Source organism: Pteropus vampyrus, unplaced genomic scaffold, assembly GCF_000151845.1.
Source record: "Pteropus vampyrus isolate Shadow unplaced genomic scaffold, Pvam_2.0 Scaffold33, whole genome shotgun sequence".
NCBI lineage: Eukaryota > Metazoa > Chordata > Mammalia > Chiroptera > Pteropodidae > Pteropus > Pteropus vampyrus.
In genome coordinates, this window is record NW_011888814.1 from 7216969 (window position 1) to 7239115 (window position 22147).

The 22147-nt window shown below is 36.0% G+C and overlaps 1 protein-coding gene and 1 non-coding gene across 2 annotated transcripts in view; one reads left to right on the forward strand and one right to left on the reverse strand.

Moving 5' to 3' along the window:
* Window positions 1–22147, reverse strand: part of LOC105290230 (metabotropic glutamate receptor 8) — a 331616-nt gene that overhangs the window by 140359 nt on the left and 169110 nt on the right. The gene's annotated exons all lie outside the window — the stretch shown is intronic.
* On the forward strand, window positions 1082–1200 carry LOC111738020. The gene has a single exon (XR_002779656.1). It is a non-coding gene; the product is annotated as a 5S ribosomal RNA (ribosomal RNA).

Consider the following 22147-nt stretch of genomic DNA (forward strand, 5'->3'; position numbering starts at 1 on the left):
ATATATATATATTTAGACTGTGTGTTCACCTCCCATAGTTAGATTTCTTTCTGTCACCACATATTTGATTCCCTTTACACCTCCTCACCCCTCCCCACTTTCCCCACCCCCTCCTCCTCCCCTCTGGTAACCATTATCCTATTGCTCATGTCCATGAGTCTGTTTGTCCTGCTCATTTGTTGCTTTTAGGTTTATATCTCACATATAAGTGATATCATGTGACTTTCAACTTTTTCTGTCTGGCTTATTTTGCTTAGCATGATTATCTCGAAGTCTATCCATGTTGTTGTAAATGGCAGTATTTCATCTCTTCTTATGGCTGAGTAATATTCCATTGTATATATGTACCACAGCTTCTTCATCCAATCATCTATCGTAGGACACTTCAGTTGCTTCCATGTCCTGGCCACTGTGAATAATGCTGCTATGAACATCGGTGTGCAAATATCTTTCCAGGTAATTACCTATTTAAGTGTCTATCCCCCTCACTAAATGCTGAGCTCTTCCAAGGGCAGGGGCAGCCTCCATCCATCTTCTACCTTCAGTGCCTTGATTAGTGTCAGAGTCTGTAGAGTGTGAGGGATTAGTCAATGGCATGTATACTGGCAAGCTGCCCTATGGTATGAGAGGAATTTGCCATATTTCTTAATCCCTACATGTTTAATTGCATCATTCTAGCTAGAGGGCCCTCTAAAAAAGGTTAGATAAATGCTTCCCCAAAAGTGCCTTTCCCTCTTCTATTTTCTTATGCCACACCTTCCACAAACCACTCCCTGACAATTTAACAGATATTTCTCCTCTGATCTCCTCAACTGTTTACTCCAGATATCTGAACATTTAATTGCAAACTGCTGACTTGTTCTATATTCATCAGTATATATTTTGTATCATAGCCACAAAAATTATTAAGCACTTTGAGATTTGGACCAATACATCTGTTAAGCTGTGTCCAACTGTTTTTTAGTTATCAATTAAATAATAAATGATAACTAACATTGTCCAGCATTCTATACTTTATTTCACTCAGTTGCTATAAGAGCAGTTCATACCTACATCTAACATATTAGAAAATGGAAGCCTAGTCTATGGCCATGCCACCCTGAACAAGCCCGATCTCATCTGATCTCAGAAGCTAAGCAGGATTGGGCCTGGTTAGTACTTGGATGGGAGACCACCTAGGAAGACCAGGTGCTATAGGCATAAAAATTTTAAAAATAAGAGATTGTAAGCTGACAAGGTCCTTGCAATCTGTGAGGTCAACCAAGGGGTTGCTTTGCCTAAAAAAAAAAGAAAAACTAAGATAAAAAAAGAAAATGGAAGCCTAGAGAAGTTAAGGAACTTGTTTGAGACACACAAATAGTAAATCTCTCTTGGATCCTTATAAATAGAAGTAGGGTAGCTTTCTGTTCAGGCACATGTTCTAACAAAGGCTCTTCAATGTTTCTAAGAATATGTTTACCCTTTCCCCGGCACTATGATTAAGGCATGTCAAACTTAACATAGATTCTACAATCTGAATTCAAACTATGTTTCATAAACTATGTGGAAGGAATCCCTTCTCTGGCAGGACTCCTTAAAGCACATACATTTTCCATATGCTAGAAAAATCTATTGCTCACTGTACAAGAGAACTAGGTAGTTAAACTCCCACAGTACTGGTCCATTATAGAGCCACAGAATTGGCTCTATTACTGACTGAGCCAAATGGCAAGTTGCCAAGTAGCCAATTCTATGTGATTTGACTATGGGTGCATGATTAGGTTTGTGAGGACACTGTTAAATTATAGAGTCCCCTTCATTAAGATGCTTGTGGGAGAGTCCTGTCTGGTCTTGGTACAAAGGACAGAACTTTTCCAAAGTGATTGTTCTATCTTTCCTTTAAGGATCCTATGGCATTTTTAACTAATCAGGCTTCCCTTTTTGGTTAAAGCTGAATTTGTGACCTATTCTAAGCAAGCGAACATGTTTTATAGTCACCTTAATCTTCTTCCTGATTCTATTTAATGGCCCACATTTACTTTTTAGTTTTCCCCTGCTTTTAACTTAAAGTAAATAAGGATAAACCATCAGAGAGGAGAGACAATACTGCCTATCCCTTTGCTTCTCTCAACCTTCCCTGTTCCAACTATTAATGCTTCCCCCCAACATCATCAGCTCAAAAATAGATTTTAGAAAATCATTTCACATGATGTTGTAATGGTTTTAAACCATTTGTTGAGTCATAGACCCCTTTGCTAAAGGAATAGATCTTATCTCCAGAAAAATATACACCCTCCACCCCCAATCCAAAATCTTTAAGTACATATCCAAGAGCTCTTTTAATCTCTGAAGTTGAACCCTGGTCCATGGAATAAACCCTTGTTTGCTTGAGTGAATGTACAAAACTTCTAGAATCACCTCCCAGGACTTGCTGCAAGCCCAGAAGAATGGGAACTCATTGAATTTTTCAATTCCCTGTCACCAATGCAGAGCTCCCACTCCACTGTTAAATGATGGCAGAGAGGTGGACCAAGGAGCTTGCAGAAGCAGGGACCGAATCAGAAGGTACTTTAGCCCTTCAGAGCTCAAGGATTTCAAGAAACCATGGCTAGATAGATGCTGAATTTCAGCTCTGTGTGTATGCTCAAAATACACTATACACAGTATCAGCAAAAAACTGCCAACTCTGATGCTTTCAATATATATCTAAGAATTAACAAAGATTCTTTTAATATATAACTAAGAATTATCAAACATCGTTTGAGTGTGTAAAAGAAATGGCAATTACAATTACATATTAAATATAATTTATGACTAATTACCACATGTAAATTAAAGTTGTATGGCAGTGTACTTATATATCATTAATTTTATTATAAACGGCATTTGAATCTCATGCTAAAAGTTGTTTCCTATCAGTTGGGCCTCACAATTTCCAACATGAAGGGAGACGTTGACAGGAACCATATCTTACATTCCTTTTGTTTTTCCCTTATCATCTGAATAACATGGCAAGAGATGCCTGGAAATTGATAATCTTGTTATGGGGACCAGAGCTTGCATACATATCTGAAACCACTAGAGAAAAACCAAGACAATATATAAGGTTACAGTACATATGATTTACAGAAAAAAAGGAGGGGAGCATTGCAAGGGCCAAAGTAAGAAGGCTACATGAAGAAAGTGGATTTTGAACTTAGCCTTAAATAAAATGCAGGATATGAATTTGATGAAAGGGCATTTCAGTTCAGGCAGAAAATTGTTTTCTGTGATATAGACGATATTCAAGATTTTAAAGAACTCTTTATTTCATATTAATGTACCCATTATATTATAATGAAATAATACAATCTTTGAATGAATGCTTATAAATAAAGACTTTAGAACATTATTTTTATTTATTTACCTACAGACATATATATTCATATCTTGACTGTTAGTTTAAAAAAAAAAGGGCAAGCGAAAAATCCAGAAGCTATAAAGTTGCCTATAAAGCTTAAATAATACAAATAGAATAATAAAATCACCAACAGTAGATAATACAAACCAACTTTATATTCCTTGGTAAAATGAAGTAGCAGGTTGATGAGAGGTATTTCTTCAACTTCTTGGTTTGAACCTACTAAAATAATGATTATACTTGATCAGATAACAACTAAAATTAATGATGATTGTTAGTAAATTTGTATCATCATAATAACCATAGCAAAACATATTATTTTGTATATGGTGAAAGCAAGTGAAATGTTTGAAAGTCTGAGTTAAAACTAAAGATTTTGGGAACTCACAAAAACAGCTAGTGGATGAGGAGAGCTCTCCTCCACCAGCTGCAGTGCCCCAGGGACTTAGCAAACTCACTGCATTACAGTCTGAACCAGTTAGGGAGTCTGGGTGTGTCGGTCCATGTCCTTCAAAAAGCAAACACTCAGAATGGATTAAAAGCAAAAGATATTTTTTCAGTTGTTATGGGCCGAATTGTGTCCCCCCCTAAAAATTCATATGTTGAAGTCCTAAGATCCAGTACCACAGAATATGACTGCATCTGAAGATACAGTCAGGCTTTGAAACAGGTTAAAGGGTATCTAAGTTAAAATGAGGTCACTAGGGTGAGCCCAAATCCAATAGGCTCAGTGTCCTCATAGGAAGAGGAAATTAGGACTCAGGAGACACAGAGGGAGAACCACAAGAAGACAGAGGAGAGAAGATGGCCATCTCCCAGCCAAGGAGATGAAGAAAGCAACCCTGCCTAAGTCTTGATCTCAGACTGCTAACGTCCAGATTTGTGAGAAAATAAATTGCCTTTGTTAAAGCTACTCAGTCTGTAGTGTTTGTTATGGCAGCTGTAGTAAACATTATAGGAAACTCCTATGAGAGGAAATGAGGAGGGAGCCAGTGAAGGCTGGGAGAACCAAGACCCCACAAGGCTGGTCTGACCCTGAGTGAAGAATAAAAGAAAGGAAGCATAAAAGGAAGAAAGGGAAAGAGGGAGGGAGGTAGAGAGGAAAGTCTGAGACCATGGTGCAGGTCTAAGGTAGGTCTGGCAAGGCCACAGAGAGCCCTGTATTCCAGGAATGGGCTGCCTTGGTACCTCCACCATGCTCACTCACCAGCTGAAAACTGCTCATGGGACAGATTTCAGAGCATAGAAGTTGGGGTCAGTTTATTACACTCCCTGCATCTGGAAATATGAAAATTGCATCTTCATGGCTGTCCATACTGGGAAACCTCCATGGCTCTGGACAGTCCAGGAAGGACTTTTTATTCAGACAATATAAATGCCCATAGCAATTTCCACTGAATAAGCTAGTTTTCCAATTAGGTTACCATGTGAAGCTACAGTATGTTTTCATTTTCCCTCAGACACAAATATCGTTTCACACTCAGCAGAGTAAAAGCTAATGGAATCACATCCCATTGACTGAAGAATTCTGGCCACATGGAAGATAATTAATTGTTCTGTAAACTACCTCTCTATTCCTTGTGAAAAGACATACTAGCCACCCAAATTAATAAGGTAAATAAAGATAGTGATGACCCTGATGAGCAGTGTCCAAAGCGAGAGCTATAGAAGGTGGGACCTAGCTTGGCTGACCCTGGAGTGGGAAAATCAAAGGTAGTATTTGGGGTTTGGCCCCAATATCCCACAGATTCACTCAGCCCCACTTCTTTTGAGCCTGCCTTCTTTCTTCTGGGTAGAAAATCAAAATGCCTGTTTTAAAGCTATAAGCTATCTAACATGCTATGTAAGAAATAGAACATAAAAAACAAGCATGTGTGAAGAGAGAATTCGTCATATTCAAATCAAAATCAAAATGTAACCAAGTTAATCTGACACGCAAATTCAGTTCCTGCATCTTCAATACCTAGCACTGCGGCTGAGAGATGTTCAATTAGCGTTAGAGGAATAAATAATGACATACATATTGAATTATAGAGTTTCATGGTGATTAATAATAAATGGAAGTAGTTCCTGTAAATGACTGTGATTAGCATGTCTGTGGTCAGGTAAGTAGGAGGTAAATTATCCAGAGCAGAAAGTTATAGTGAGCCTTTTCTGAAGTCCCCACAATCCAGAGTTAACCCCAAAAGAGGGAAACAAAATGGGGTGCAGACAGTGGGCTGAGATCAGCAGGTTTTAGGGCAAGACTGCATTTGTAGAAGGGAAGATCTTGAGGCATTTCATTTTATTTCCCATTATAATGCCAGTGAAGTGTAATATTTGGAGAGAGGGCTGAAATATATGACATCCAGGCTTCTAAACCAGTATCATCTCAACTCAGAATTTATCAGTGTCTTCCCGATGCTGACAAAATGGAAGCTTTTGTTCATTCATTAATTCATTCATTCAGTGCCCATGATCGGGAACAATGCCATGTACTCGGAAAACACAAATTACTAATATGTATTCTCTATCATTGAAGAGGAAGTTATATGTATCAACAGGCAATTACAGTACAATGTTTAAGATGTGGTAATAGATGTTATGTTTAAAGAGCTTTCAAAGAAGACAGGGAAGACGTGGCTACAGGGCAGTAATGGGATCACAACAGGTTAACATTTGAACCTGGCCAAGTAGAACAATGGAAAGCAAGGAAGCATATTTTATATAGACAGAAAAGCAGAGAAATAGCAGACGCAAAGACATAGGGGCAGTAGTTCTGATTGAGATGAAGTGGGAGGGTGTAGGTGACAATAAGGTTGTGAGAAAGAGAAAAAGGAATAATTTTAAAGACAAAATTCATTACAAATAGGTGGCTCTGGAGTCACTTGAAAGAGATATTGGGTAGCCAGGGGCATGGTGAGGCAATGGGCATCTGGAAGAGCAGTGTCCAATAAGTTGCAAGTGATGAAGGACATAGGGTCCCGAAAGGGGAGTTGGAGAATACCAAAGACAAGCTTGATTTCTTTATCCTTTTCACGTGCCATATTAAAATTCTTTTTTTAACTCTTCTTAGGACCTTTCTCCAGCCATGTCCAACCCCTTGCTCGGAGTGGAGAGGCAAGCAGTGGCCCTGTACTGACATGATGGCACTTATGGGGAGAGAGAACTCAGGATTCACCAGACACTGCAGCCGCAGCACACAGGAGGACATCTGTTCCCAGGATCATTAACTCTTCTGAAATCACCTCCTGGGTGCCATGCCCTCCCATGCACAGGCGCACGCACACACACACACAACCCTTTCTGAAGCAGAAGCAGCTCAAGAGCTGGAGATTTCCCATTCCTTGGTGTCAAGTGGGCAGCCCATCCTCCCTCCAACTCCACCTGACGCTGAACTCTGAACACTGAATGGAAGGAAGATCCAGCTATATGGCTAACACGCCTGACTCTGGAGTAATCAAGCTTAGAAAGACAATTACCTCTCCACATGGGACTTCAAATGGAGTCTATTTAAGTCCTACAACAAGTTAGCTATTAAAAGTAATTAAAACAAATTTTTTATTAGTAATATACCTAAATTATGCATGTATTGTCTCTCTGTAGGTACTCTTTAGCACTAGAGTTTAGCTAAAAATCAAGCAATCCTCATGAAATTTAAAAGTAACAAAGTTTAGCTCAAAACTCCACATCCCTCCATGTCAAGTAAGGTAGCAGAGTTAATTCTGTGGGAAAGTCCAGCCAGGACTGGGGTCGGGCAGGGTGAGGGCTACTTAAGGCTGTTGTGAGCAGAGAATTAAACAGGAACAATATCGAAATGATAGCAGCAATAACTGATGTTTACTGATCGCTGCTGTGGGTTGGGCATTTTCTTACTCAATCATTTATTTTTATATATAAAAAAAGTACAAAAGAAAATACAGCAACACCTATGTACTCACCATCCAAGATTAACAAATGACATTTTGTCATATTCGCTTCAAATTTTTTATTTTAAAAAACTTACAGATGAAGAAATTTATATTTCCTACATCCTATTTCCCTCTTTTCTCAGAGTCAGCCATGAGGCCATGACTCTGGGGCATATTCAGTAATATCCATATTTTGCTACATTTGTATGTACCTGCACGTATTTTAATATTTTATATTTTAGCTTTATTTCCTGAAATCTTCTTTTATCAACTCAAATGTATGACTTAAAAATTTATTACTGTTGATTAATCTGTTCCGTGGCACTTATCAACTTTGAACATGCTATTAAATTTATTCATTTGTTTTGTTTATTGTATGTAGTCTTCTTATCTTTAGACTGTAAGAAATATAGGGACTTTTTCTGCTTTATTCAATAATGTATCCTGAGCACATAAACAGTGCCTGTCATGTAGTAGATGCTTAACAAATATTTGTTGAATGAGTAATATAAGTTCAGTTAATTATTTAACTTCTGGAATATTCTACTTTATGCATCCTTCAAAATTCGTTTGTTCATTTCTATACTAAAGTTTATTTGGGTTATTTCTAATTTTTTGATATTGCAAACAAAATTGCATGAAACCCTTGTATACACACGTATAAGTCCCTCTATGGCATTTACCTGGAGCAGAATTACTAGGTCATGGGATATGTGTACTTTAAACTTTAATGAATATTATCAAATTATTCTCCAAAGAGGTTGACCGCCTTTCACTCTCACTGCTTTACTATTTGCTCATTAACTTGGCATTATCATTTTTTTCTTTTTCCAGTCAAAGTAAAATGGCATATCCGTTTCCTATTAATTTACATTTTCCTGATTACTCACTAGTATGATTATGACTTCATGCATCCCCAATTCTCTGGATTTCCTTTTTTATGTGGAATCTATTTGTATTCTTTGCCTGTTTTCTATTTAACTATTATTTGCCTTTTAAAAAATAACTTACAGGAGTCTTTGATTGGACATATATGCCAATATCTTCTATCAGGACGTGAACTAGCTTTGTTTTAAGGTCCTTAGTCATTCAGAAAATTTCCAATTTCACTTAGTCCAATCCATTAGTTTTTCCTTACCCTGATGTCACTGAGATATCCTCCTATATCTCTATTATCTATCTATCTATCTATCTATCTATCTATCTATCTATCTATCTAATAACTGCATTTCCTATATATGATTTTTCACATTTGGTCTCTAATCCATCTAAAATTTATTTTTATAAATGGTATATGGTGACTTAATTTTATTTTTTAACAACAACAACAATACAATGAAGAGTCCATTCTTTCCATACTGACAGCAATCCCATCTCAATCAGACACCAAGGTCCCATATGTGTGGGGGCACTTTCTCAAGCTACTTATTCTATTCTGTCTTATTTCCCTATCTCTGTGCTCATTCCAAATTCCCAACTGTGCCATGTATTGAGACCTTTTTATAAATTAATTTTTGGACAAGTCCTTGTTTTTTGCTTTTTTACTTGTTTATTTCAGAATTGTCTAGCTATTCTTATAATGTTATGTTAGCATATGAATTTTAGAATCTGTCAAGTCCCACACACTCATACACACTCCTTCATATATACATATACACACACTATAACACAACTTTGCAGTATTGAAACATCCGCTATATGAATTTAAGTAAATAATATTATCTCACTAATAATTCAGGTCTTCTCTATCTCTCAATAATATTTATATTTTCTCTATGATGGTTTTATAGATTTTTCTTATATTTATTCCTAAGGACCATGTAGTTTTAGTTGATATCATGAAAATTATTTTTTCAATTAATTTTAATAGGCTAATTCTGGTATATAAGGGTAAGAGAAGAAATATCACCAGTTCTGGCGTCAGTTGACCCTGGTTTCATCACATACTGTCACCACAGACAAATTCTTTAATCTCTCTGTGACTCAGTTTTCACGAATTTCAATGAGAATAATAACAGAGCCATCTCATAAGGTAGTTGTGAAAGGTAAATAAATTAACATACGCAAACTACCTGACACAGTAATCCAATATAAATTTTGACTTTTATTATTATAAAATATCATTAATTTGCATTAATTGAGTTTATATCTAGCAGCCTCATAAACTGTCACATTCAAGTAGTTTGTAGATCATCTTAAATTTTGTTTTAAATAATGATATAATCTACAAGTAAGAACAAATTTTGTCTCTTCCCTCTTCCTCCTTACATCTAAAAATATTTCTCGTTGGTCTTATTATATTCCCCAAGACTAACAGTATCATAATAAGTGGAGAAGGAAGTAGAAACATTTCTGTTTTACTTTCTTTAAAAGATATATTCTAAAGTTTCACCTTTAAGATTTATGTTGTCATAATTTGTTGTTGGATACTCTTTATCAGATTAAAAAAGGCCCACTGAAATCTTAGTTTGATGTGAGTTTTTATCACACATGAATCTTAATGTAGAAACCAAGATTTTTCTTAATTTAATCCCTACATTGCAGTTTCCACTGAACATTTAGCAACAATATACATTGGGCCAGGAGTCAGTAACTACAGATTATACAATTTGTTTTGTAGGAAAATAAAGATTAAAAAAAAAATAGTTTATGAGAACAGTTATATTATCCATGGTTGCTTTCAAACTATGATGGCAGAGTTTAGTAGTTGACAGAGACCATATGGCCCACAAAGCCTGAAATATGTACCATCTGGCCCTTTACAGAAAAAGTCTGCCCATCCTGATATACATCATATTAAATTCCTCTTCTTCCAACTTTCACTCTACAAGCAGGAAAGCAGACCAAAGGGGCCTTTTAAAAAAATATCTTTTCTACCTCCTGAATCTCTATTCCTTCTACTTTCCCTCACATCTGCGGTTTTCCTTTTCTCTTCTCCTTCCTTCCCCCTTTCCTTATCCCCTTTCTATTCTCTTTTTCTTATTACTTTGTATTTTTTAAATAGCAATGCCAAAAAAAAAAAAAAATCTCTTCCTCTGATTAAGTTAAAAGGAAAGCTGGTCATCAGTTTTTCAATATCTCATATGTGCCAGGTGCTATGCTAAATTAGTTCATTCAAAATTCATTCACTCAACAAATGCATATTGAACCTATATGCCAAATATTATTGCAGGTGCTTGAGCTATATCCATGAACCAAATAAAGATTCCTGCTCTCATGAAGCTTACAATTTAATGGAGAGAAACAAACAAAAAATAGAGCAAATAATAAGTGATGAAGAACAAGCAGGCAGAGAAGGGTAAAGAGGGTTGTGGAGAGGGATTGGAGTACAATGTTGTACGAGGTGATCTCATTGAGAAGGTGACATCTGAGCAGAGACTTGAAGAAGGTGAGAGAAGGAGCCCAAAGGTCCGTGGCAGGAGTGGTCCCGGTATGCTCAGGGAATGGCAAAAGGGCCAGTGTAGCTGAGATAGGTGAAGCATAGAAAACCAGAAGGTGAGATGAGAGAGGTTATAGGAGTCAGGTCTTGAAGGCCCTGGTAGGCTTTACTCTGATGGAAATGAGCAGCCACTGAAGGGTTTTGGACAGAAGAGTTAAGTGATTTAACAGATTTTTTTTAAAAATCACTATGGCTATTGTGGTGAGGACAGATTGTAGAAGCTGCAAGGCCATTGCAACTCTGGGCAAGAGTCATGTCATTTTATACCCCAACATCTGGATGAGACAGACACTATCATAATGCAAGGCCATTGCAACTCTGGGCAAGAGTCATGTCATTTTATACCCCAACATCTGGATGAGACAGACACTATCATAATGTCCTTTTGTATTCTTACATACAAAAGGACATTATGATAGTGTCCTACAAAGAATACAAAAGGATAACTTGTCAGGTTACTCAGCTACTGTAAAGCAGAGCTAGTGTAAATCCAAAGTCTATCTAAGGTCAAAAGGTGGTATCTGGAGTCTGACCAACTTGGCATTCACTATGTAAGAGTGCTTCATCAACAACCTTTATTCAGTGTATAATATTATAGTTATTTGAAGAGTTTCATGATTTTAGTTTACTTATATATCTATTTTATATTTCATAGATATTTTTAGATAAATCATATTTCTTTTTAATAAAAACTATGTGGATACTATAGATCCAGACTTTTGGATTTTGTTCTTGAATAATTCACTACAAAAAAAAAAAAGTTGAAACCTAGACTTTCAAATATTAGTTAGCTTCAAACAAACTTAAGGATGCATCAATTTATTTACTTTAGCTCTAAAAATTAAGAGTTCAACATTATATTCCTACTCCCCTATAGAGTCTCAGATTATATTCTTTAAAATTCACTTCACCAATTTGAGTGTTGAGTCTTTTTTTTTCAATGTGCTGACTGAAAGATACATTCCCAAGTTCAAATCCCATCTCATACACTGGCAATGCCATCTTCTGTGATATTATTGGTAGGAAAAATGGGTATGTAGAGTCACTAATGAAATATTTCTACTTACTCTGGTGACAAATTAGGTAGCTCAAGCCACTCAATATAAAACATAAACAACACAAAAATCGGTCATACAAATTTGATTTCTAATCTATTGGTGTTGAGTCTTTAAACCAGGCATCTTGACCCAGGTGTATAGGTAAATGATGTTAAGAAATTGAAATACATATGTGTGTATAATCAATATATGGAAATGCAGCCAAGAATTTAAATCAACCAGCCGTAGGCATTTATCATATTTACTGAATGGCCCCTAGGCACTACCTCAGGCCCTGAACCCCTGCCCTCATTGAGTTTACAGCCTAGTAGAGAAACTAAATAATAAATATACAATTATAAATATTGAGAGAGCCATGAAGGAGGAGGGAGGGTGCAGGCTTCCTCCTCGCATGGGACCAAGCCCAGTGAGGTAGGGAGAGAAGTGTCAGAAAAGCCTGCCCTGTGGAAGTGATGTTTCAGCTTGACTTGAAGGATAGTACAAGTTAGCGAGGAGACGAGCAAAGAAGTGAAGGAGAAAAGAACTTTTCAAGTAAAGAAAAGAACCTGTGCAAAGGGTGTGACACAAGAGCGAATCCAACACCTGGGGGGGAAAAGAAAGAGAGAAATCCAATGTACCTGATGGAAAGCAGGTCATGTTGGACTAAAAGGTTTGGATTTAACTCGAAGAGCAGACAGTGCCACTATGGGGAATTTTTATCAGTGGAGTGACATGTCTAGTTTTCATTTTTTAAAGGTCAGTCTGTCTACTATGTGAAGAATGGATCAGAAAGGAACAAGAATGAAGAGCACTTAAGAGGCTGTCATAATCATCCAGAGGAGGGGGGCCGAGATGTGGAGGCAGTGGGGTGGACAAAGGTGAACAGATTTCATCAATGGCACTTATTTTCTAACTGGTGGATGTAAGGATCATTCACCAAGATGGGGAACATAGAGGTGGTGCTTCTTCATGCCAGGTATGACCCCACTTCAAGAGTGTTTTAGGGGTGGAGGAAGAGAAGTTGGTCTATTCCAGGACCCCTTCTTTGTATCAACCTGAATTGTTGATTGCAAAAGATTTTACTTCATTTTACTTCATTTACTTTTCTCGCTGAAGAGTGTCATCCTTGCAAAGATTGAGAAAGAGATGCCTTTTGAAAAGGGCAGGGGGAAGAAGGAGAGAAGTTCTGATAGCAGAACTTTCCAGAGAAGGCTGAGCACTGGATGGGGGTGCAATGGGAGGAACAGGAACCAGATGGCCATCAACAGAGAGACCACTGACCCAAAGAAGATACACGTGGAAGAGCATTCTGATTACTTTAGAACTCTGCTAAGGACTGGCAATGTTCTAATTGTAACATTTCCCTTTTTGCTTTCCTTTCTTGTTGAATGGGTAATGTACCTATTGATTATACCATAAATATGACAGGGGAAGGAAGGGAAGACTGCTTTTCTCATTCAGTTGCCTTTTTAAAGCCCTCTTCCTGGTTCCAAACACTCAAAAGGGAATACAGAATTTACTATTATGGGTAAGTTACTTCTGAGCATTAAATTAAATTAAATTCTCTCCATCTTTCTTTCACACAATAGCTTGCAGATACCAAGATACTGAATTAAAGAATCATATTTCTATTTTTAAATTATACTCTGTATTATATGTTAATTATGGTAAAAATATTTTGCAATAATGCAAAGAAATTCGAATAATCAGTTGGGACTACTTATGACTTGCTCAGTTCCTAAATATGTGCCCTGATAGCTCTCAAGTGTGGTCTCTAAACCAGGAGCAACAGCATACGTTGGGATTTTGTTAAAATGCAAATATGGGTCCCACTCTAGACCTACTGAATCAGAAATTCTGGAGGTGGGGCCCAGGAATCTTTTTCACAAGCCCTCCAGGTTGATTCTGATGCATGATAATGTTGGAGAACCACTACCTTAGAACAGTGTTTCCCAACCTTTTCACATCTCGGCAAAAAACAGAAAGTGATAGTATTTGTACAGTTAAGAGACTGAGACTATTAGTGGCCTGAAGCTATCAACTCAGGGGCTCCAGCTGTCTGTCCTAAGCCCAGTTCTGTAGCACTGGTCCAAGCAGCTCACGATAACTCTTCCATACCCAGCAGAGAGAGTCTAACCTGGAGAAATTCACACCAGTGAAAACAGAAATATATATGAATATTCACGGCGGTTTTGTCTTTAATAACAAAAAACCAGGAGCGGATAAGTTGTGGTATGTTCGTACATTGGAATTCCAATCACAGTTAAAATGAATTAAATGAAGCTACATGTTTCAACACAGAGAAATCTCAAAAACATGTTGAATCAAGAAAAATGAACTGGTTATAGAAGAATACATTCAGTTTGATAATGTTTATGACATGCTGACCAATATTGGGTATTGTTTGTGGCATGTCTAACATGTAGCAAAATTATAAAGTCATGCATAGAGTTTGGAGCTATAGTTAGCTCTGGAGAAAGATGGGGAGAGAAAAGGAGATTATGGATGTGTACCAATAGGCTTCCCTGATTTCACATCTTAAAAAAATCTAAATAAAAATAGCAATAAATTAAGATTTGACATGGGGGTGGGGGAGTGTTTCTTTTATAACATGCTGCTGTTCCTTATATTACTTTTTATACTTTTCCGTATACTTGAAATATTTCATTAGAATTTTTTGATAAGAAGCAAAAATCAGTTGGAGTCCTCTATCAAATTACCAGAATTTTAAGGCAAACTCTGACAATAGGTCTTTGGTGTTAGGCAGATTATTTTCTCTCTCTGGCCTCAGTTTCCTCATTTGCAAAATAGAGGGGGTTGAATTCAGTGACCTCTCTCAACTTTTATGATCTATTTGGGTGCTCAAATAGAAAAATCCCCAGCCCCTGGCCCTTTTCTTCTCCATACATAGGCTGTAGCCTCCTCAGCTGTTGTTCCTGGTCCAGCTGTCCGCCCTAATAGCCCCTTGTTTACAATGGCCTTGGCAACTGGAACAAGGTCTAATAACATATCACAAAGTGGGAATCCTAAAACCTGTGTTCTAAGATATATTTTAAGGCAGAAAGAAGAAAAAATAAAATGAGGAAAGTTTGGCACAAAGACAAGCTGTGTGAGATTTAGAAAATGACTTTGAATTTGCAAGCAACCTTTCCTTGAAGAATCTTATCCCTAAGCAATGTATTTCACCAACTGGAAGAGAATTTTGAATCAGAATTACAGCAACATTCACTACTTTATCCCTAGTCTTCGGGAATCACCTCCATCTCCTTATCCCCCACCTCCACATCAGCTATGATTCAACACAGCTAACTAGCTGACTCTTTACAGGACAGCAAGCTGTACTTCTCATTTTCCATTGATTCTCTTCAGCTCTCTTCAGGTTATGCCTTATATGAGAAATTCCCTTTCCAAATAGGTTTGTTTATTTATCCTTTGAATGTGAACGGTCATTCTGATACATGAACATCATATCGATGAACTATGTCTACAAAGGGCAATTGATTTTGATGAATTTATTACTTACTACAAAATATTTTAACTGCACAAAAAAGTATACCTACCACCAAGATTTTTAAGTTTCACTAATTTGCATATTCAAGTCAGCAGGCCTTGTGGTTTTGTGACACCATATCAGAAGTGCAAGGGCGTCAGTCCCCTTTTGAGAAAGTTGTTTAGTGTGATATAGTAGGAAACATAACTTATGCTGACTGACTAGGAATATGAGTCAAAAACAAGCAAATTTGGTTTTAGCTCTAAGACATACTAAGTCATCTTTGGAAATCATCTCTTGTTCTCAGTTTCCTAATATATGATATGTACAAATTGGACTTTGTTATTTATAAAGTCCCTCTAATCTCTGACATCTTTTGGTTCTATAAAATGACCAAATAGACCAATTGTTCTGGTCTTATATACACAGTCTCAGTCTAAGTTTTCAACTTTTTTGGTTGAAAAAAATAATACATTAATGAGTCAAGTAGACTCCAGCTGGTTTCAATGCAGTGTGTGTGTATAACTTCCTATCTGTTGTAAATTACAGTACTATTAAATACCAGTCAGGTTTTTAAGTCTGCCCTGGCACATCTCAGTGATAACGTTAATACCCAAAAATAGACACTTGCTCCATAAATAAACTTTTTAAGAGTTTTGCCCTTGTGTATCACTTTAACAACTCATAGCCTCCATTCGACATTATCTAGAACTTTATACTTCTTACTTAAGTACTCTTGTGACATTTTTATTATTAATTGCCATGATGATGTGCCTCTCTGGTGATTAGAAAACAAAGCTAAAATAATGAAGCCTACAATGAGAATTAGTCAATTCTCACTTAAATACAGTTAATTTTTAGTACCTCGTAGAGGGTTTACTTTGTGAATTACCTGTGCTATTTATTTTATTGTCATCAAACTTCTTAATATGTAGACTAGATGCTGGGACAACCAGTAATTAGTTGAACAGATATATTCAAAAGGCTAGTGATTAAGAAAAGAATCTCATCCTGGATGATGAATTGTGCCACAGGGTTCTGTTCTTGAGCTTTTCCTGTTCTTAAATAATATCAATGGCTTAAATAGAAGATGGCAAGGCCCTAAAATGTGAAGATGACCAGAAAAAAATTGGGTGGGATAATGGATTATATAAACCAAAATAGACTTGATAAGGTGAAGAGATGAGTCAAGTCAAAAAAACTGAAATTTAACAGAAATAAGTTTACAATCCAAAAAACAAACTTAAGTACAGAATATTTTTTAAAAAGCGGGGGGAGGGGTTGTCAGCTACCCTTAAAAAGAGGATTTTGGTTGACAGTAAATTCAGTATGAATCAACAATATACTACAATTACCTGAAAGCTGGCACCACCTTTAGCAATAATAGAAATGAGAAATGTCTGCAAAAAACAGAAGTATCCCATAGAAGTGAGGCCATAGGCCTGTATTTGGCACTGGTAATTTACTTCTATATTGTATATGGTTTTTAGTGCTGAACCTTAACAGCATAGAGGAAGTAGTGTTGAAACTTAAAGATACAAGCAAACTAGACATCCAGTTTCATGCACCGGAAGGGTCCCATGTCAGATGAAGAGATACTAAGAAAAAATAATAAAAAATTTTTAAATGGTATATTTAGTCTGGAAGAAAGAAGACTAAAGAAAGATATGATAGCTATCTTTAAATATTTGTAAAATAGTCTTATTGTGAAGGACTTACAGTGGTCAAATCTGAATCAATAGATTCAAAGAAAACAAACTGCAGTTTGGCATAACAAGGAAATTTACAGTATAAGAAGAGGAGATTGTGAGTTCTCCCACGTTAGATAGGAAAATAATAAACTGGACAATCCGTTAGAGGGATATTGTTTAGAGGATTAATGCATCAGTGCGAGTTTTGTCTCAATGAACTTTAGGGTCTTTTGCAAACCTGAAGAAAAATTTATTCACAATCTACAAATTTCCTAAAAGATAGGTGGCATTAAAGACACTCATGTTACTAATGGTCGCGGCAAGATATGAAGTTAAATCTGCAATCCACCTGCTTATTCCTCAAATATGCATACACATATCCACACACACTGAAAAGAAAAATATCATATGATTCTTGTCGAGTTGGAATAACTAGCAAAACCTCACAGTTCAGATTCTACATCTGAAATTTGTAATAATTCAGGGGGAAATAGGATCAAAGTTTGCCATCTCTAAGGCAAAAAAAAAAATGTTCACGAAGTAAATTGTTAGTGTAAACAAGATTCTGGGAAGAAAGCTTGGCTTTCAAGAAAATATGCCATTAAAAATAATTAGCTTACGATTTCTGTACAAATAAATCTTCCCAATTTCTTAATGATCCATTCTTTACCCCACATCAGGTGGGACTTACCAGTTATAAGTACTTGTTAGCACTTATTCTGAATACTGTACAAACTTGAAAATAATAAAGTTAATTTTTTAAATCTTAAGAAATTCAGTTTTTGTGTGAACTGAGCATTTCCCAAGTTTAAATTAGGCTCCATTAACTCAAGTTATTTAAGTGACTATTTGATGATAGATTGCTTTGAGTTTTTCTTGATTACAGATAAACAAGAAATGACGATAAATCATTGCTAACCAAAACAAAGTAATTATAATGTAGAGAGAGATAAAAGTGTGTATTATAAATAGTCCAAATTTTACCTTAAAGGATCCAAACAAAGCTAGAGATCACACAAACTGACCATAAATTATAGAAACTGAGTAAGCACATAGGACCCAATGCTGTCAAATGCATAATTGGCAAGGCCACATGGACATATGACCTATGTAGTTGCACAGAGCCCTGCACTTAGAATGGCCTTACACTCAGAATGGTTTCACACTTAATGTTCTACTGTCAATGTCTTGAAAGTCTTAATAATTTTTGAACACTGAGCCCTACAGATCATGTAGGTGGTCCTGGAGACTGGTAACTGAAATAGAAAAGGCAAGCAAATAAAATGCATACACACTGGTAAAATCTAAAACTATCTTCATTTATTAATGAGCATCAGTATCCTGTAATCAACACACAGCCTGTTGGTTAAAGTTGTAAAGAATTGCTTTGCTTGTTTAATGTGTAAACCAAAGCTAATTCACAAATTCGCTAATTGTTTTTCTCTGCTCCAGATGTGAGCTGCCAACCAGTGGAGCTAGAGGATGCAAAAGTAATCAGCCACCATTTCAAACTCCATCAAAAAGTCATGTATCACTTTCAAAAGGCACAAAATTTTGGTACATTTTAACTGAAGTTACAGGAGAAGTGATGAAGCAAGTGTGAATTTTAAGACAACAAACAATCTCTTCACTTCACTGTGGAAAATTAGAAGTGGCAAAGAACACTTACAGCAATTTAGGCTTCTTCAGTATTCTCTAGATTGTGAACTGTCAAAAGCTACATGTGAATGAGGAAATTCTGAACCTTTGCCCAAACTATATTCTTCTTGAGGCAAGTTGTAAAGTTCCTTTCACCAGTGAAAAACATACACTTTAAATCCACATTTACAGGACAGAAGGAATTACCAAACTTTAAATTAAAAAAAAAAAAAACCTTGTGTATATCACTATCTTCTCGACTTCAGAATCTAGTTCATTTCTCAATACATAAATCTAGAAATGAAATAATCAGGAAAAAAGTCAAGATAAAGTATCAAAAATGAAACCTATCTTAGTTTTAACTTAAAAAATGTCCTTATTTGATTTCAAGTTCATAGAGTTGATGTAGCTCTGGAAAAAGTATTTAATAGTGCCCTAGATTTATATAACATTTGTTCCAAAGAGCATGAAGAACATTCACATACAGCATATAATTTGTATAAAGGGATAATAATATATCTTTAAAAAATCAGTAAAAAATGAATTATTCTCATTTTTAAATGGTAGAACTGAGGCACAAAATGAAAAAAGCTTGCCCAAGACATCACACACACAAAACCATATTTTATAATTCATTTCTCCTTTCTAATATTTTCATATTATTAGAATCTCAGTGCGTGATTATTATTATGAAATGCTTGCCTACAAAAGATATTAGTTACAATGTAATTTCAATCATAAATCATTTTACCTGGAGCTCTATGAGGTACTAAATAATTTTTAACAAATATGTAAATTAAATATAGATAATCTTTTCTTAATCTCATTCTGAAAATATATTTAAATTTACCACCAGCTCATATTCTACACAATGTAATTTCAATCATAAATCATTTTACCTGGAGCTCTATGAGGTACTAAATAATTTTTAACAAATATATAAATTAAATATAGATAATCTTTTCTTAATCTCATTCTGAAAATATATTTAAATTTACCACCAGCTCATATTCTACAGAGAAAGGAAAACTAATATAGAGACAACCTATGATAGGAGCAGTCTATTACATGAAATTATATTTTGATTTCTAAACCCGCCTTGCAAGAAGAGGGATTATAATTTCTGGAAGGACTCACATGTAAATTTTAAAAGAGCCATAATTCATGCAAAGAAACATTTTCTAATCAATAATTTACAGTTCAGATGCCTCACTACCTTACATTTCTAGCCCTTGGTCAAATAGATGTGCTGCTCAATTTTAAAAGCCTCCTGGAGTCACGTCCTTAATTGGCGTTGTGACGTCTTACGTCATGATGTTGCATCACCATGTGATGACGCTGTGCCATCACACACATCATCGCATGTTGACACAATATCATGGCATAATATCATCAAATTAAATTCATCAGCCCTCCCTCAGCCTGGCCCCAGGAAGGACGAGAGATTAAAAGATTTTCTTTGCCTTGTCAACACTCCTAGTCTGAAGGCAAGCACAGCAGACGTCACAAATCATTCTAAAACTTCCTGGACCTCAAATTAGAAGTATTTAAAAAGTACAAAGGAGCATTTATAAGGATGGTTTTCATGGATGGTTACTTGCTTTACCCCATAACTAATAACATCTGAATCCCATTTTAGAGATGAATATTTACATACATTAGTCTCTCTTTTTTCCAGGTCACATTATAGGATAGTATTTGGGCTAGTGAAAAAAGAAACCAAATTTTTTGGCTCCTCATTTCTTGCCCATTCACCTCCCTCCAATTCTTTTTCATCTTCCCTCACATTCTGAAATAGCAAGTAATGAGAGGGCAAGAGGCAGAAGTAATCAATAGTTTTGACTACAAACATTTATAGAAGGATGGAGGGAGTACTGAAAGCTGTGACAGGGGACCTTTTGCCATCACAACCTTGATGACGAGCAGAGTCTCCAAGTTAGCAGCCATTATAAATGTGGGGCATTTAGATGAGACGTAACCAAAGATTATCTAAATGATATCTGGACATAATGTGAATTTGCTTATACACTCTTCTAAAAAGATGTAGTTAACAATTCATCAAACGTAACATGCAGGTTGTGCATGGTGTCATGGCATGACTTCTCTTTTATTAACTCGGTCACTTTGTGCCAGGCACTGTTCTAGGTACAAGTGCTCAGGTCAAGCAGAAGAAACAGTGTCACTTTGAAGAGCTCCCAGAGCAGTAAGAGAAACAGGTGAGGAATGGATTTCAGGACAATCTGCTAAGGACTCCCTAATGATGGCAAACAAAGTGTACTAGATACTCAGAAAGGAAAGGAATGTCTGGAGTCACCACAGGATCCTGCAGGGGAGGTAACGCGTTTTCAAATCTTGAAAAATGAATAGGTAGAGAAGAAAACAATGCCAGATTCAAATTTAAAAAACTGGGAGACCACAAAGTATTAAACTAATTCATCCTTTCGTAAATTTTTTTCTCAAAATGATTTGTTCATGCGAATGCTATTTTGAGGGGTACTGACTCATGCACCAGCATTTCCATAACCCTTCATCATAATTACAAGCAGCTTCTAGGTGGCTCTTCAATACAGTACATCAATGCAGTAGAGTTATTTTTTAGGTGAGGTTTCTATCTATGAGGCTAAATATGTTATTTTTTCTTCATAACCAAATAAAAATTGGAAATCAAAGTCACTTTGTTTTGTGAAAACATTTGACTAGCCACCAAGATCTTGGCAACTTCTTTTCTGGTATGTACAAAAAGATGGATTAGAAAATTCCCTGCTAATGATGCACCTTTTTAAAATAGGAATCAAGAAGTATTTGTTTTTTATATATTGTGGAAGAAACACCACAGCCCAGTCAATGATAAGTGTTTACATAATCTGACATTTGTTCCCACATCAAAGCCACTGGTAAGTATTTTCTACTGCTACCATAATCCTCAAGAGGTGTTTATAAACTAGACATGACAAGAGAATAAAACTCTAGGGGATTTCAGCCCCAAAAGACTTGCTTCCATTTTCCGAGAATTACAAATGTTGAGAGGCGAGTTTTTAAACAAGTTTCTAAAAAATGTCATTTCTCAGTTAGATATACACATATTCTTTAGGAAGTCAGCAACTATTTAATTAAAATAGGATAAAATCTTTAATATGTGGTTTTTAACCTGTGCAAATATATATTCATTAACATATCTATTTTATAGTGATAGAAAGCAGAAAATTAGCAGCTGGACTTCCAAAGACATGCAATAATAACTGGTGAGAGAAGAAAATTTCCAAGTACCAATTTTCTCTTATATATAGAACATACAAAATTTTACATAAATAGGATAGTGAAGAAACAATATATAAAAAGAAATTTAACCACAATTGGATACCTTCTCACACCTGTTAGAATAGCTATAATCAACAGGACAAGTAATAACAAATATTGGAGAGGATGTGGAGAAAAAGGTACCCTCACACACTGCTGGTGGTATTGCAAATTGGTACAGCTCCTATGGAAAACAGTATGGAGGTTCCTCAAAAAAACTAAGAATTGATCTACCATATGATCCAGCAATCCCTCTACTGAGTATTTACCCTAAAGACTTGAAAAC